Here is a 15001-nt window from a genome sequence, read left to right as displayed (position 1 = left end):
TTTTCTAAGCTCTGCTTGTTCCTTGGCAGCCTTCTTTTGATGGATGGCTTGAAACTCTTCCTGGCTTAGAGGATCATAATATCTTTTGAATTTACTCCCATTAAGGAATCCAATGGTTTTAACTCCATCTAGAGTCTCCACACGAATGGTACCTTGCGGGGTAATTTCACACACTCGATATGGTCCCTTACCAGCGTATTTCAATTTCTTCTTTTCATTACGTACCCCGTACATAAGAATTTTATCACCAACCTTGATGTCTTTATCCTTTAAATGGCTATCCAACCACTTCTTTCTCCTATCCTTCTCCACTAGAGCATTTTGCACAGCTAATTGCCTCTCTTCATCTAGCCTTTCCAGGATATATAATCGCTCGACTAAGGGGTTACCATCCCAACCTTCTTGAGAAGCTACTCGAAGACTAGGAATGACAAACTCCCATGGAATAACTGCTTCTTGGCCATACACCATCTTAAACAGTGTGCATTTAATAGCAACTTTATACGCAGTACGATAAGCCCATAAAGCTGATGTAAGCTTTAGGTCCCAATCAGTGCGATGAGCCTCAACTGTCTTTGTCAAAATGGAGATGAGAGTTTTGTTGGTACTCTCAGCTTGGCCATTTGCTTGGGGATAATAGGGTATAGACTTGTGGTGAGATATCATGAAGTTTGATGTGAGTTCTTTTATTACTTCATTTATAAAATGAGTTCCATTGTCACTCACAAGTTCAAAGGGGCATCCAAAACGTGTGATAATGTTCTCAAAGAGGAACTTAGCTGTTGTTTTTGCATCCGTCTTTCGTGTTGCTTTTGCTTCAGCCCATTTGGTTACATAGTCGGTAGCCACAATGATATATCGTGATTGCGTGTTACGTACAGCCAGACTAATCGGTCCTACAAAGTCTAAGCCCCACTTTTCAAATGGTTGGGTTACCTTGATGGGATGTAGAGGCATCCTATCCCTTCTTTGTGGCTTGTTGAAGCGTTGGCATTCATCACATCCCTTTGCAAAAAGTGATGCATCCTTAAACAGAGTGCTCCACCAATAGCCTGAGTGTAAGATCTTTTGGGCAGTCAACTTTCCTGAAAAGTGACCACCAGCTACGCCCATGTGTGCCTCTTGTAGAATATATAAATACTCATCCTCACGGGAACAGCGTCTAAGAACATCATCTTTTCCTCTCTTATAGAGAGTTCCAGCCAGTAAGCAATAGGGTTCGCATTCCTTGATTAATTTTCGAGCTATATCTTTTCGCAGCACTTTGGGTGGAAAACCATTAACTAAGAAGTTAACAATCTTTTCACTCCATTCAGGCATTGTCTCAACAATGAACAAAGGAGTATCAGGAAATTCATCATCAACCCCTGTAGGAGCTTCGCCATTAGGGATACGAGATAAATGATCCGCCATGACATGTTTCCTCCCAGGCCTCACAACAACGGTGAAGTCAAACTCAAGAAGAATTAACAACCATTGTGTAATTTGACCTGTGGAACACGGCTTGTTTACCAAATATAGCAATGCTTGATGATCAACATAAAACACAAACTTGGTAGCAAGAAGGTAATAGCGAAATTTCTTTACTGCGTAAATCATAGCTAGACCGTCGCGCTCTGTAGTAGTGTAGTTCATCTCCGCATCATTTAATTGGCGACTTGCAAAGCTAATAGGGTAGTCCAATTTATGTTCTCCTGGTTGAGTTAGAACACACCCAATAGCAAAGTTTGATGCATCAATATGCACATGAAAAGGTACATTCCAATCAGGTGTTCCCAGTATTGGAGCACTTGTTAGGGCCTTCTTTAATAACTCATAAGATTGATGACATTCTTCCATCCAGTGAAACTCGATAAGAAGCTTGTACAATGGACGCGCTATCTCGGCAAAGTTTAAAATAAACCTTCGATAATAACCAACATGGCCCATAAATCTTTGAACTCCTTTATAGTTCGTAGGTGGTGGCAAATCGGCAATGGCTTTAATCTTACTCTCATCTGTGGATATCCCGTTCTTGGACACTATATGCCCTAGAATGACTCCATGCTTAACCCAAAATTGGCATTTGAAAGGGTTCAATGAGATGCGATAAAATCTGCACCTTTCAAATATTTTTCGTAGATATAACAAATGCTTCTCCCAAGAAGAATAAACACAAAGGTCGTCTAGGAAAGCTTCACAAAACACCCTTAGAAATTCTTTAAACGCAGTGTTTATTAATCATTGGAATGTAGCAGAGGCATTTGTTAAGCCAAAAGCCATAACACGAAATGCAAACACTCCAAACTCTGTGATAAAAACAGTTTTAGCTTGGTCCTCTAATGCAATTGTGATTTGATTGTAACCAGAGTACCCATCTAAAAAGCTATAAGCTTCCTTGCCCGCAACTCTTTCAAGCACATGTTCTGAATATGGCAAGGGATAATGATCTCTCCTAGTAGCTACATTAACTTTCTTGAGGTCCACGCACACTCTTAGTTTCCCATTCTTTTTTGGCACAATGACTATTGGAGAAATCCATTCTGAGTTCTCAATAGGGTATATGAATCCACATTGGATAAGTTTTTCAATCTCCTCTTGTACAATTTTGGCGTACTTAGGATTCATTGGATAGGGTCGTTGCTGGACGGGTTTAGCAATGTTGATCATGGGAATTGTATGTTGCACCACAGAAGGTGGAATGCCCTTCATGTCATGATATGTCCAAGCAAAGATATCCTTGTATTCCTTGAGGAGCTCCTTAAGTACAGCCTCTTCAGTTTCGGTAAGGTCTTGAGCAATAAAGACTGGTTTAGACTCCTCACCTGGTTCTGCTAATTCTATCTCTTTAACTACTGCTGGACCATCATAGACTCCACTGCTTCCATTGGTAGGTATTCGTTGGGCTTTGGCATACACAACCTTTTGCTCCCCCGTGGTATAAGATTTAAAATGTTCAGGAGCCGTATGTAAGTCAGCAGGCTCTTGTCTTGACAGAGACCTTTCTTTTAGTTCTGCCTCCTTTTGTTGTTGTGCTAACTCTCGGTTTTGACGTCTTCTTATAGTTCAACTCAATTTCGGCTCTGTAACCTCCAATTGAGCGAGGTCAATGGGTCGCGGGCTGCACCACATGACACTCTGGAGATGTTCACCCCAATTGTCTACTAGCTTTCGATGAGCATCACATGTCCCTAGATAGCTAAGCCATTCTGCAGTAGATCTTTCCTTGTTTATCCTAGCTCTCACATTTGCTCGATATCGTCGTCTCTTATATGACCTTTGTTTCTTGTTAAGGTTTTGATTTTGGTAAATGTTTGAACTCGACTCGCCTGATAGGTCTTTGCTTGTATCTTCTTCACTCTCATATAAATTACCATAGATGGTCGTACTAGGCATTGAGTGTTTAGTTTCTATACTTGGTTCACTGGATGTTTCCTCAGGTTCTGAATCCATTTCTCCCTGAGATTCCATTTCTGATGTGTATTGGCCTGAAGCCTTAGAGGAATCATCGGTTTCACTCTCAGGTAGGTGTGTCTCTTTCTTATCATCGGATGTTACATGCGCTACACCTAACATGTTTATTGGTGCAATGTGTGGTATCTCTTCCCCATCTGGTGTTACCCAGGTTGTTCCTCTAGCTCCCCATGTATCTATAGTTGCTGCTAGGTGTACCCAATCGACATTGTCTGACTCAGCCATTCCGGGTAGGATATCCATATAAGGAGAGTTCTCCCCAATATCCATGTCTTCGTTACACGTGTAACAATACTGTAATGGAGCTGAGTGAATTGTTGTGTCTGATCGATTATCAATGATGAATTTATTTCCTAGAGGATGTGTTCGACCACTTAAAAGATCAACTCGAATGACAGAGTCTTGGAACTGTAAGTAGACGTGGTTTTTGGACCAGTCATGCACCATTTTTGCTTCCCTCATGAATGGACGCCCTAAGATCATCTCAAATGACATAGGATGCTTGGAAAAATCCATAACAATGAAAGTCTGCCTTACCTTGTGTCCCAAGACCTTGATCCTGAGATCCTTTAGCATTCCAATAGGCGTAACAATAGATCCATTAGCCATTTTTACCACTACGCTTGTGGCTTCAAGGTGAGGTCTCCCCATAGACTCCCAACAACTCTTTGTCACCATGCTGACTCCCACACCACCATCAAGGACCCCCTTTATATTTAATCCTTTAGTAGTGATTGGTAGAGTAGCATTAGATTCATCACCTTCAAAGTATTGCCCCAACTTGTTAACGGGTATTTCAATTACAGATTCATGTCCCGCTAGGTCAGATGGTGGTGCTAAATGTTCCTCATCATTCATTACCGAGTCAGGTTTGTTCATATGTGCAAACTGTGGTAATCCAGCTTGTAATTCTCCATCGAGGAAGGCTCGAAGAGCTGAGACTAGCTCGGGGTCTTTATATAGTTTGGACATGATGGTGGTTCTAACTTCTGAAGACATGAAATCCATCAATTTGGCAATGTTTAACGGCACCTTTTGGCCTTGAGTCCCTTGACGTCGGGAAGATGGGATCTCCATTTCTTCGATTGGATCAGGTAGTCCCTCTGTAAACATTCTTTCCATCAAGAAGTGAGTACGCCCACTTTCCCATGACTTTAAGTCACTTTCTTCTTGGATGACACTAGGTATGTCCAAGGGTCTATGGACTTGGTGAGGTTGTTGTTGTGTAGGGAACACGGTGTTTGTAATCTGGATCTTCCTAGGTGCTGGTTCTAGATCCCTTTGGGTATCTTCTACCAAACTCCTTAAATGCTTGACTCGCTCAATCTCCTCTGTAGGGTTTGGGTAAGTTCTTATCTTCTTTTTGGATCCTGGCCATTGTGGCTCATGAAGATCTTCCTTGTTGGTTTCTATGTTAGTGGTTGTTTTGGTCTCCATGGTTTCACCTGAATCAGAATCTTCTTCAGTGTCGTTCATATATACGGGGTCATCACCAGTCCCTATGTTGGTCTTTGAGCTGGGGTCTGACTTCGCTGCTTTTTGCGATCTCTTTCTTCGTTTTTTCTTCTTTTTCTGAGATTGGGCAATTGATGCCGTGTCTCTTTCCTCAAGAATATTATTTTGTTTTTGGAGCATCGATCGTGTGAGTGCGTTTAATGGTACTATGTTTATAGTTGGTGGTGTCCTATCAAAAATCTCTATTAAGTTCAATGGTGTGATTTTCGGTGCGTTTGGATTGTTAGGACACTGTGCGATCAAATGATCTATGCCACAACGATTACAAGTGAGTATTGGCATTGCCAATGCACTCCCTTGACTTGTTTGCATTAGTGCAACATTCTTTTGCATTCTAATGGGGCACTCAACTACTCGATGTGGTCCACCACATTCGTAGCACTGAAGAGGTGGTCTCCTGGCAAAACTATTAATGTTTTGGCCTCTTGCTGCTAGCGCGGTAGCTTGATATACCGGTTTGATTTGTCCCCAATGGTCTTCCATTTGCCAGAGATACACTTTTTGAGACACGTTGTCTCTGCAGAGGGTGTCAAAATGGACCCGATCAAAGTTGAAACCATTCGATAGTGGCCATATTTGAAGAATGTACATGAAGTTGGAAGCTTTTTGGGTTTGTGCTTGTATTACCCTCAAAAGTTTGTGGAGATTGCTTCTTTGTTACACATTCCGACATAGAAAGGGTTCCTTTTTCTTGGGGACCATCTGAGATTGCAACATTCAAGACTCTAAAAGAGAAGGTGGTAGACACATTGTAATGGAATTGGCATATTAACTTGAGAGTAGCAGAAATTAATGAGAATACTTCTAAGAAATTACTTTTTGAGCATAGCAGGTGAACATAATTGAAGATAACAACATCGACATAGAAATTAGTTGACTTGGCATGAACAATAATTTTGCAAGAGAGAGAATTTAGAAAACATGACAAAAGTTGAGGACCGGATTTATGTGGAGCCGGTACCCCCTCCAATAGGCATTTGTATTATGATTTCTCCGTGTTCCTTATGACCTAGGTGATGCAATGAAGATGGAAAGCTTCATGCATCAAAGCATAACATAAACTTTGAAGAAAGCTTTAACTATCCCAAGCCTCAGTCCCAAGACCTCAAACACCTTCGAAGGTGGAGAGAGCTAGCAAGGTATGAGGGTGGGGGAGAGGAAGAAGAAACATTTCGTAGGAGAAAGAATTAGTTCCTCACTTATGATAACTCTTCTTGATAGCATACATAATAGCATAGTAATGAAGATGGATAAGATGGCAAGCTTTAAGCATTGAAGGATGGCTCTTGGTTGGATTTGCACTCCATAGCCAAGAGTGTTGGTGTAGGCTCTCAACTTCTCAAGGAGCTTGGAGAAGGAGATGGAGCTCTTACACTTTGCATCGCACACAATGAGAGTGTGTGTGAGTGTGTGTGGGTGAGTATATCCCCTAAGAAACCCCCTAGCTTGCTTTCGTCAACCCCCCCTTGTAGCTCATGCTTGAAGCTCATTGGACCCCTCCAGGCCTAGCCAATCATGAGCAGGAGGCATTACAAGCAGCAAGGGTAGCCTTGACAAGTGTCCCCCTTTCCCCTTTGAGAGAGAGGACTTGAAAAATGAAAAATCAATTAATTAAATCTCCTAAATTATCATTGGACCCCTTAGATGGCCAACCGATAAGCTTCAGGCACACCATGAGGGCAACATGAGGAGGAAATTGACAAGTGTCCCTTATGCTTTCTTTGTACCAAGTAGGCCTTGTGTGAGTGTGTGGGTGTTCTCTCTCATCCCCCCTCTTGTAGGGCTCACCCCCTCCTTGTAGGTATTAGATCTTTGAATTTTAGCACCTCAAGCCCCTCAAGATTAGGCCCAGTTCCCACCACAAGCTTGTCCCTTAAGTACTTCAAGCTTGGACTGGGTTCTCACCTCAAGTGCAGCCCTAGCATCTCAAGCATGTCAAGTATCTCAAGCACCCCAATCATCAAGCACATCAAGCATCTCAAGCACCTCAATCATCAAGCACCTTAGTCATCAAGCATGACAAGCACCTCAAGCACCTTAATCTTGGGTCGGGTTCCCACCTCAAGCTTAGCCCTAGCTTACCTAAGGTCAAATAACTTTTACACTAACTATTGGAGGTCTTCAATGAAGCTATCCCTAAGGTCTTATGCTCCATTGGTTAACCTTGCTCTTGGATAGACCATCTCTCATTTGGGCCCTTTTACCATTGGCCCCGTGTTGAGATAGACCTATAAGCACATGTCTATATCTTAACCCTTGTTCTCATTTATTCTCCCACATTAAGTGATCAATTTAATATGAGAAAATCATTTGGGTTGGTTAGATATTGGGTTGGTTGAATATTAGAATTTTATGACACATTCTCTTGCAAGCCACTAGTTTTTGCTATTTTGGCAATTCACCATCACAACTTCGAGGATATAGTTGATTAGTATGCCACGAATCCAGATTTTACAGACATCTTTGACTGCTTACAGAGTGGAGAGACAGTTGCATGTTATTCTCTAAAGAAAGGCTATTTGATGGGGAAAACTATGTTGTGTTACTCACGGGTTCAGGAAGAAAGTTTTGACACATTCAACTATCCACCTTTTTTAGGACATCACGGCATTGACACCACTTTGAAAGGTGTGGAACATTATTTCAATTGGCCGAGGCTCAAAAAGGATGCGGACGAGTTTTTTCTTAGTTGCTTATAGTAAGCCAAAAGGTCAAGTTTGACAGGCATAAGGCACTAGGTCTACTACAACCTCTACCTATTCCTAGCCGATCTTGGGAGGGTATAGCAATGGACTTCATTTTTTACCTTCCCAAGACTTAGAGTGGGAATGATGGCATTTGGATAGTTGTCGATCGCTTCAACAAATAGGCTCGCTTCATTCATATAAAGAAGACAATTAAATCCGACCATTTGGCCAAGCTGTTTGTCTTGAAAATTGTTTGCTTACATGGTATGCCTAAGTCTATAGTTTTAGATAGAGATCCTCCCTTCACGAGCTTGTTTTGGAGGGCAATCTGGGAGAATATTAGCACACGTCTAAAATTCTCATCCTCATTCCACCCATAGACGGATGGACAATCGGAGATAGCCAATTCTCATTGCCATAGGAGATTCTCATTCTAGAATAGGTCCTGGCTCACAAGGAAAGGAAAGTGAAAGGTAAGCCGACACTTCGATATTTATTCAAGTTCAGGAACTATCAGGTTTTGAATGCCAAGTGCATGGAGGAGGAGGAGCTCGCAGATTTTATAGCTTTACCTTAAATCTTTTGGCTTGGCCCCGAGTAGTCCAAAAGTTACTGCTGAAACAACATATTGAATCTTCGTGCGATGTGGACTACACAAGAAGGGAGTAACTCCGCTTCTTTGTCATAGGTTTACTCAATGGAATAAAGTCATTGATTTCTTTTTAAGATTTCAGGGATATTGACGAGCTGGCAATATTTTGTTGGATGACTTTATGTAAAGAAGTACTTTGAAATGGGAATTCCTAGAATGAATCTATTACATGTGCTCTCTCATGTGTATATTGTCTGAGTGGATGTTTGAAAGACGAAATGATTGCAACATTTCTGTCTTATTCACCTGAGGGGTGATATGCATATGATAGTAACGAGATTTAGTCAATCAGCACATCTGTCAGAGATCAGCGTGGTCTAGGTGTGATTGCTAAATAAGTTACAATGATCATGATTCTCATCTAAGATCTCCACGGGGATAGTGATGTGAATGTTCAATGACTTTCATCTTCGTGGAAGTGCTGGATATATGTGGTCTATGACTTTATGTAAAGAAGTACTTTGAAATGGGAATTCCTAGAATGAATCTATTACATGTGCTCTCTCATGTGTGTATTGTCTGAGTGGATGTTTGAAAGACGAAATGATTGCAACATTTCTGTCTTATTCACCTGAGGGGTGATATGCATATGATAGTAACGAGATTTAGTCAATCAACACATCTGTCAGAGATCAGCGTGGTCTAGGTGTGATTGCTAAATAAGTTACAATGATCATGATTCTCATCTAAGATCTCCACGGGGATAGTGATGTGAATGTTCAATGACTTTCATCTTCGTGGAAGTGCTGGATATATGTGGTGTAGTACGTCGGTCCTCAGAGTCCGTGTCTGTTGAACTAGTTTTTGTCCTATGTCTGTTTTGCAGGCATAATTGAGGAAGATTACAATTCTTTCAAAGGGGAAGTATGTCACAAAGTGATGATGTGGCATATCCTAAAGGACGGAGTCCAGACAAAAAGGGGCCAGAACCCTAGTGAAAGAGCTAGTAGAAGTTTGTCCAACTTATGGAACTCAATCGAGAGGCCCAATTTTCAAAAGAAATCATTTATAAGTTGTTCCAGCTTATGGCACCATGGCGGAGGGGCCTAAAACCCTGAAAGTAAAGAAAAGGAACCAAAATTGCATAAACCAGTGATGATGTGGTAGGCTGTACAGACTGCCGCAAATCGCTCTATGATTTGCGCTGACACATGCTGAAGTGGCACATCGTACGGGCAGCCCGTGTGGCCACCAGATTTTGGGTACCTGATGCTTTTAGAACTTAAGCTTTTCATGTAACTGCTTTTAGATAGGCCAAGGACCTTTAAAAGGGTGCGAGGGACCTCCTCTTCCAGTAGATTAGCTTGGAAGCACTACCGAGAGAGAGGACCCTCGGACCTTGTATTTTGCGTAAGATAATAATAAAATATCGAGAAGGGGATGCACTCTTTGGGACCAGCATATTTGGGCACGAAACTTTGCCAACGCAAAACTTCATCTCTTTCTCTCAGTTTTGTTCCGTTCTTTCAGTTTCTCTCACGTGTGTTGCATTAGATCTTTGGCTTGAAGTGTCCAAGTCTATTACATGAACTCCTTGGTCTTATTTTTCCAGATAGTCAGATTGAGTAGGTCTCATAAGGTGGTTTTGCTTCTTACCATAGATGGTACTGAAAGTGTGGGAATCACTTTCCACATTGTCTGAAGAGGACAAGGTGTCCTCCTTTGAACTGCTAGATTGATTTTTGTGCTTCCTAGACTCCTTGGATCTGCTTTTCTTGGTCGTTCTCTCCTTTTTCCACCTCTTCTCATCCTTGTTGGAATTAGAGAAAGAGGAGCTATCAAAAGTCTCTAAAGAGGAAGATGAAGAAGAACTTGAGTCATCCTCGAAGCAAACACGCTTCTTCGATCCACTCGTTGCCTCGAAAGTCAATTTCCGATCTTGATAACCTGGATAGTCCTCTGACTTGCTTCTCTTCCAAGAGTTCTTTTTGGCTTTCATCATTTGATTGTTCTTCTTCTCAAGTGTGTCGTCAAACTCTTCTTGCAAGTATAGTTTCTGATTTCTACACTCGACTTTGCTTTAGTCTTCATGGCCGACTTTGCTTTAATCTTCATGGCTGACTTGATAGGTGAGCCAACGACACCCTACCATTGAGAGTGAACCTCATGAAGTGGGTGATTCTTCAAATACTACACGTAGTTTGAGTCCTTAGAGTACTTGATCATTCGTTTTGCGCATGTGTCAACCTAGAGTGGATGCCTATACTCCGTCTTGTCGAGATCCCCCACCAAAAAGTTTCCATGGTCCCCCGACACAAGGCTTGCTCCCGTCGAAATCTCCATTGGTTCTCTCCATTCCCTTGTTGATTCCCAAAGTTGAGTTGTCGGTGGCACAATGTCCTCTCTGTTGGATTCAATTGCTAGAACCCATGTGTGTTGCAGAAGACGGACCACAAATTTCTTGTAGGAGAAGAATAATCTAAGCTCTAAGACCACTGTAACAGGCTTGGACACCCAAGCGAGAAATCAATAGCAACACATGAACATAACTAAACTTGAAAGGAGAGAGAGAGAGAGAGAGAGAGAGAGAGAGAGAGAGAGAGAGAGAGAGAGAGAGAGAGAGGAGGAGGAGAGTCAACATGAAGTGACGGAGTTCCAGTTCCAGATGCACCGGCCCCAAAGACTAGTGCCCCTTTCGGTATCTCTTCCTTTATTGATGCCTCACAAAGTACAATCACCGAGGGTCCTCTCTTTGCACTACTTCCAAGCTAATCTTCCCAAGAGAGAGGCCATGGCACTGCTCATAAATTGTACACAAGGCCCAATTGGGTGCCCCAAATAACATTTCTCTAGCCAAAAGTATCGAGTCCCCAAAATCTGTGCCACTGCGTGTAGATCGTTCGTACGGACTACTAGACGACAACCCGTAAAATGCGGCACAAATCACGGAGCCAAGTCAACAACCTTATTTGTGTAGGTCTTTTGTCCGACTTCACTTTTAACTTTAGTGGCTCCTTTGGGGGTCCAATATGTCCCATTGGTCATGCCATGTCAGCTTACACGTGACACCAAAAGTGTAAGAATTATCATAAGAGTCGTCAGAAGAAGTAGCTTTAGTGTTTGAACAACTTGATCTCCTCTAAGTTCTTTGTGATCTGCGCTTCTATTATGTTTTTGTTTCTTCAAATATTATCGGACCTCCAGTCACAAATTGGTGACGTGTCAAGTCATTGAAGAACGGAGCCAACCTTCAGATCCAGGCCGAGGGGCTTAAACCCTCAGAATCATAAGCAATAGAAGAAGAAAAAGCGGGAGAAGTTCCCACCAACTTATGGGACCTCATTTGATGGGGCCCAAGTGACATAAAGGCATTAAAATAAAGTTGGTCCCATCACACACACACACATACACACACACACACACACACACACACACACACACACACACACACACACACACACACACACACACACACACACACACACACAGAGGCTAATTTGCGAGTAGCTTCATGATGTGGCACCTGCTGTATGGATTTTTGAATTTTATGATGATTGCTGACATGGCAGATTGTATGGATTTCTGTGTTTTACGCTGGCTGTTGATGTGGCATATCGTATGAATTTCCACATTTTATGATGGCTACTGATGTGGCAGAGCTATACGGATTTTTTCTTTTGCGCTGCAATTTTTGGGCATCTACTTTTGGGGCCAGTTTCTTTTGAGTTTATAGCTTTCATGTAAACTGCTTTTCATAGGCCAAGGGCCTTTAAATATGAGTCAAAGGCTCATTCTCTGGCATTCTCGCGAGAGGTGTAGAGGATGGAGTACCGATGTTGTACATAAAGAAATACAAAAAGGGGTGCCAAGGTTTGGGCGGTGCTCTTGGGGTGGAACTCCATCCCATGTCGTGCATCTCTTTCAGTTGAGTTGTTATTGAAGTGTTAAAAGTATGTTCAGTTTGTTATTTTCTGTTGGCACGTGGTGCCCGTCTTGTGACACCTCCTCATCCCGAAACGAGAAGAGGAAAAATTAGAATCGTGTTTAAAGTGAACACATCAACGGTCTTTATTTTTAGACCCCTTCTTTGCTAATTCCTTAAAGTTGGATTGCTAGCCATATGGCGGGGGGAAGACTCTGACTTCCGGCCCTTGCAAGAGTGTTTCTTGTATTTTAGAATTTTGTTGATTGTCTATTCCATGGTGTTAACCCTCGCGGCTCACACACCCTATCACCTACGACAGACACTATATTATTTATTTGGTAGAGTCAAGAACCGGGCTTGTCGGTCTAATAGGAAAAGGGTAAGAGTGATCGCCGATGAGAGGCGCACTTTAGCAGGAACATTCAAGGGTTAGTTGGCTAAGTATGGGCGCCCAAGTGTGAATGGGGCGAGCTCATATAAAATTCACCTAAACCTAAAAATCACTCATTCTTTCATTTGTGCAATTGAAGAGTGCTCTTGCTCCATCTCCATCTTCTTCTTCTTTATCTCCTTGTGTGTGTGTGTATGCGTGAGAGAGAGAGAGAGAGAGAGAGAGAGAGAGAGAGAGAGAGAGAGAGAGATCGAGAGTGATCGAGAATTGCAACTAAGGCACGACGACGGTGAAGTGGTTGAGTGCGGCGGCTCCTTCTTTGCGGTGAGAAATCCTCCACGAAAGCGAGCGTAGGGCGGTGAGTGACACACCCTTGCTCTCTTGAGCTTGCTAGGTTAGTATGGTTGTGTGCTTGCAGCCATTTGTGGCTCGCACACAATGTATCGGTAAGTCCCTTGCATTGACACATGCGATAGATGCACACATTTTTGGCGCCGTTGCCGGGGAAATTCCTTGCACTAAGCTCAAGAGGCACTCTGTGCTGCGTTGTGGTGCAATTTCAAATGTAGGAAAGGTAGAGAAGGAAGGTGTGTGTGTTGAGGAGGAGTTTGTTTTGCTACTGTGTGTTGTTTTGTTAATAAGGTATTGAAAGGTACTGTTTTTTTTCTGTCCATAAGGTGTTTTCTCTGTGATAAGGTGTTAGAATTAAGGTAGTAGATCTATAATGTTAGCTATGTGTAAAGTACAATAAGTAGTTATGCTAGCTAATGAGTTACTGTAGTAGTGTGTTAATGTGTAACAATAGCTGTATTAGTTGTAAGTAGGTAGGTTAGGTGTGTGTGTGCTCGCGTGCACGGCGCGGCCGCGACGATCTTATCCCAAAAAAAAGAAAAAAAATGTAGGACTAAGATTGGGAATATCCCCTAGACCCAAGCCCAAGCTCACGCTCAAGCTCAGGCCTCAGTCCCCCTTTAAAATTACGTATTTTATCCTCACGCGTAGGTAAAAATAACCCTTTTTGAGGACCAACGGAGCTTCAGGTAACCGAACGTGGTGCTGTAAAGCACACCACGACCCTTAGAGTGATACGCTCATTTCGAGCTATAGTACACTCTAATCCAAAAACCGATCATTAAAAAACATCAAAAAACGAGTGAAAATGGACGCATGAAAAAGTAAGCGGTTAACCTTCGAGGTTATTCGCCAACGCTTGTAGGGTGCCCAAGGCACATGCATCTGTGCTCTAGTCGTGCGCTAGAGACGGAGCAACTAGCGAGCATTTTGACTTACGCGAGTTCTCAATATCCACCTACCTTAGGTTCCGGGCCCTCGGCGGGGACCCAAGGTAGTACAAACCAAGACCCAAACGTAGCGGCTAGTGACTCTTTCTCTAACGATGACGTCATGGAGGGTTACCCAATGCCTAATCTGATAGCTCAAGCCAAGACATGCATGCGATAGGCCCACGGTCCGGGCCGAGCGTGCTTAGCCGCTTGAAGGAAACCTTTAGTAGAGCCACTTGCTCAGTACATGGAGCTAATGATGTAAATGAGGGGGTGGGGAAGTAAATTCTCCATTCATGACCAACGTAGACCCCATGCTCTTAGAGAGTGTGCACGTGAATACTCCATTCACCACACCCCCTGACTCTTCAGAGCTATTCCCCTCCGAGGTGATATTACCTGATGGTAGAAGCCTTGTTAAAGTGCAAGAGGTTTAGCAATATATCATCGCGGCTAGGGAAAAGAAAATTGAGAGCTTACGCAAGGCGGAGCAACGAAGAGAGTTAAAAGAAAAAGCCTCTATGTCAATATCTTTGCTAGAAGAGCAATCGAGTGCTCTTGAATTAGCGACCACTAAGGGTCAACCCATAGAGAGCCACATTGCGTCTAGTTCAAAAGACACCCCTAGCACCTCAAGCCTAGATGGAGCGTTCCTAAATGAGAAATGGGAGTACGAACTACAAATGGAAATTCTAACCGACCTATACACAGGTCACACCTATCACGTGGGTTGGTTAAATGTCCTACATTCCACAACGGGTGCTACTAGTATGGAGGATCAAGAACAAAGAGTTTGTGAGGTCATCCATAGGGTTATTGAGCTAGAGAGACAGAACAAGGGGATCCACATGCCTTCAACGGGTCTCATGAGATTCTTGGATACAAGGAAGGCTAAACAACCAACCTTATCGCAAATAGAGACTCCCTCGGTAAGTCCGATGGATCCTCCATATGTTGTTTCGCAAGGGGTCTCACTGCAATCTAAGACCACAAGTGATAGCTTTACTTTTCCAAGTCTAACTCATCTTTCCCTTGATGACACCACGGCTACCATGCCTACTCCAATGATGGGCATGCCAAGAAACACGCCATGGACCTCATTTGTTAGTAAAGCACCGCTACATAGTAGCTCAATTCCTGCAACAGTACCTACAA

The sequence above is a fragment of the Adiantum capillus-veneris genome, chromosome 1 (assembly GCF_014529385.1).
Source record: "Adiantum capillus-veneris isolate H3 chromosome 1, ASM1452938v2, whole genome shotgun sequence".
Lineage (NCBI taxonomy): Eukaryota > Viridiplantae > Streptophyta > Polypodiopsida > Polypodiales > Pteridaceae > Adiantum > Adiantum capillus-veneris.
The sequence above is the reverse complement of the archived record's forward strand: the minus strand, read 5'-3'. Positions refer to the sequence as shown.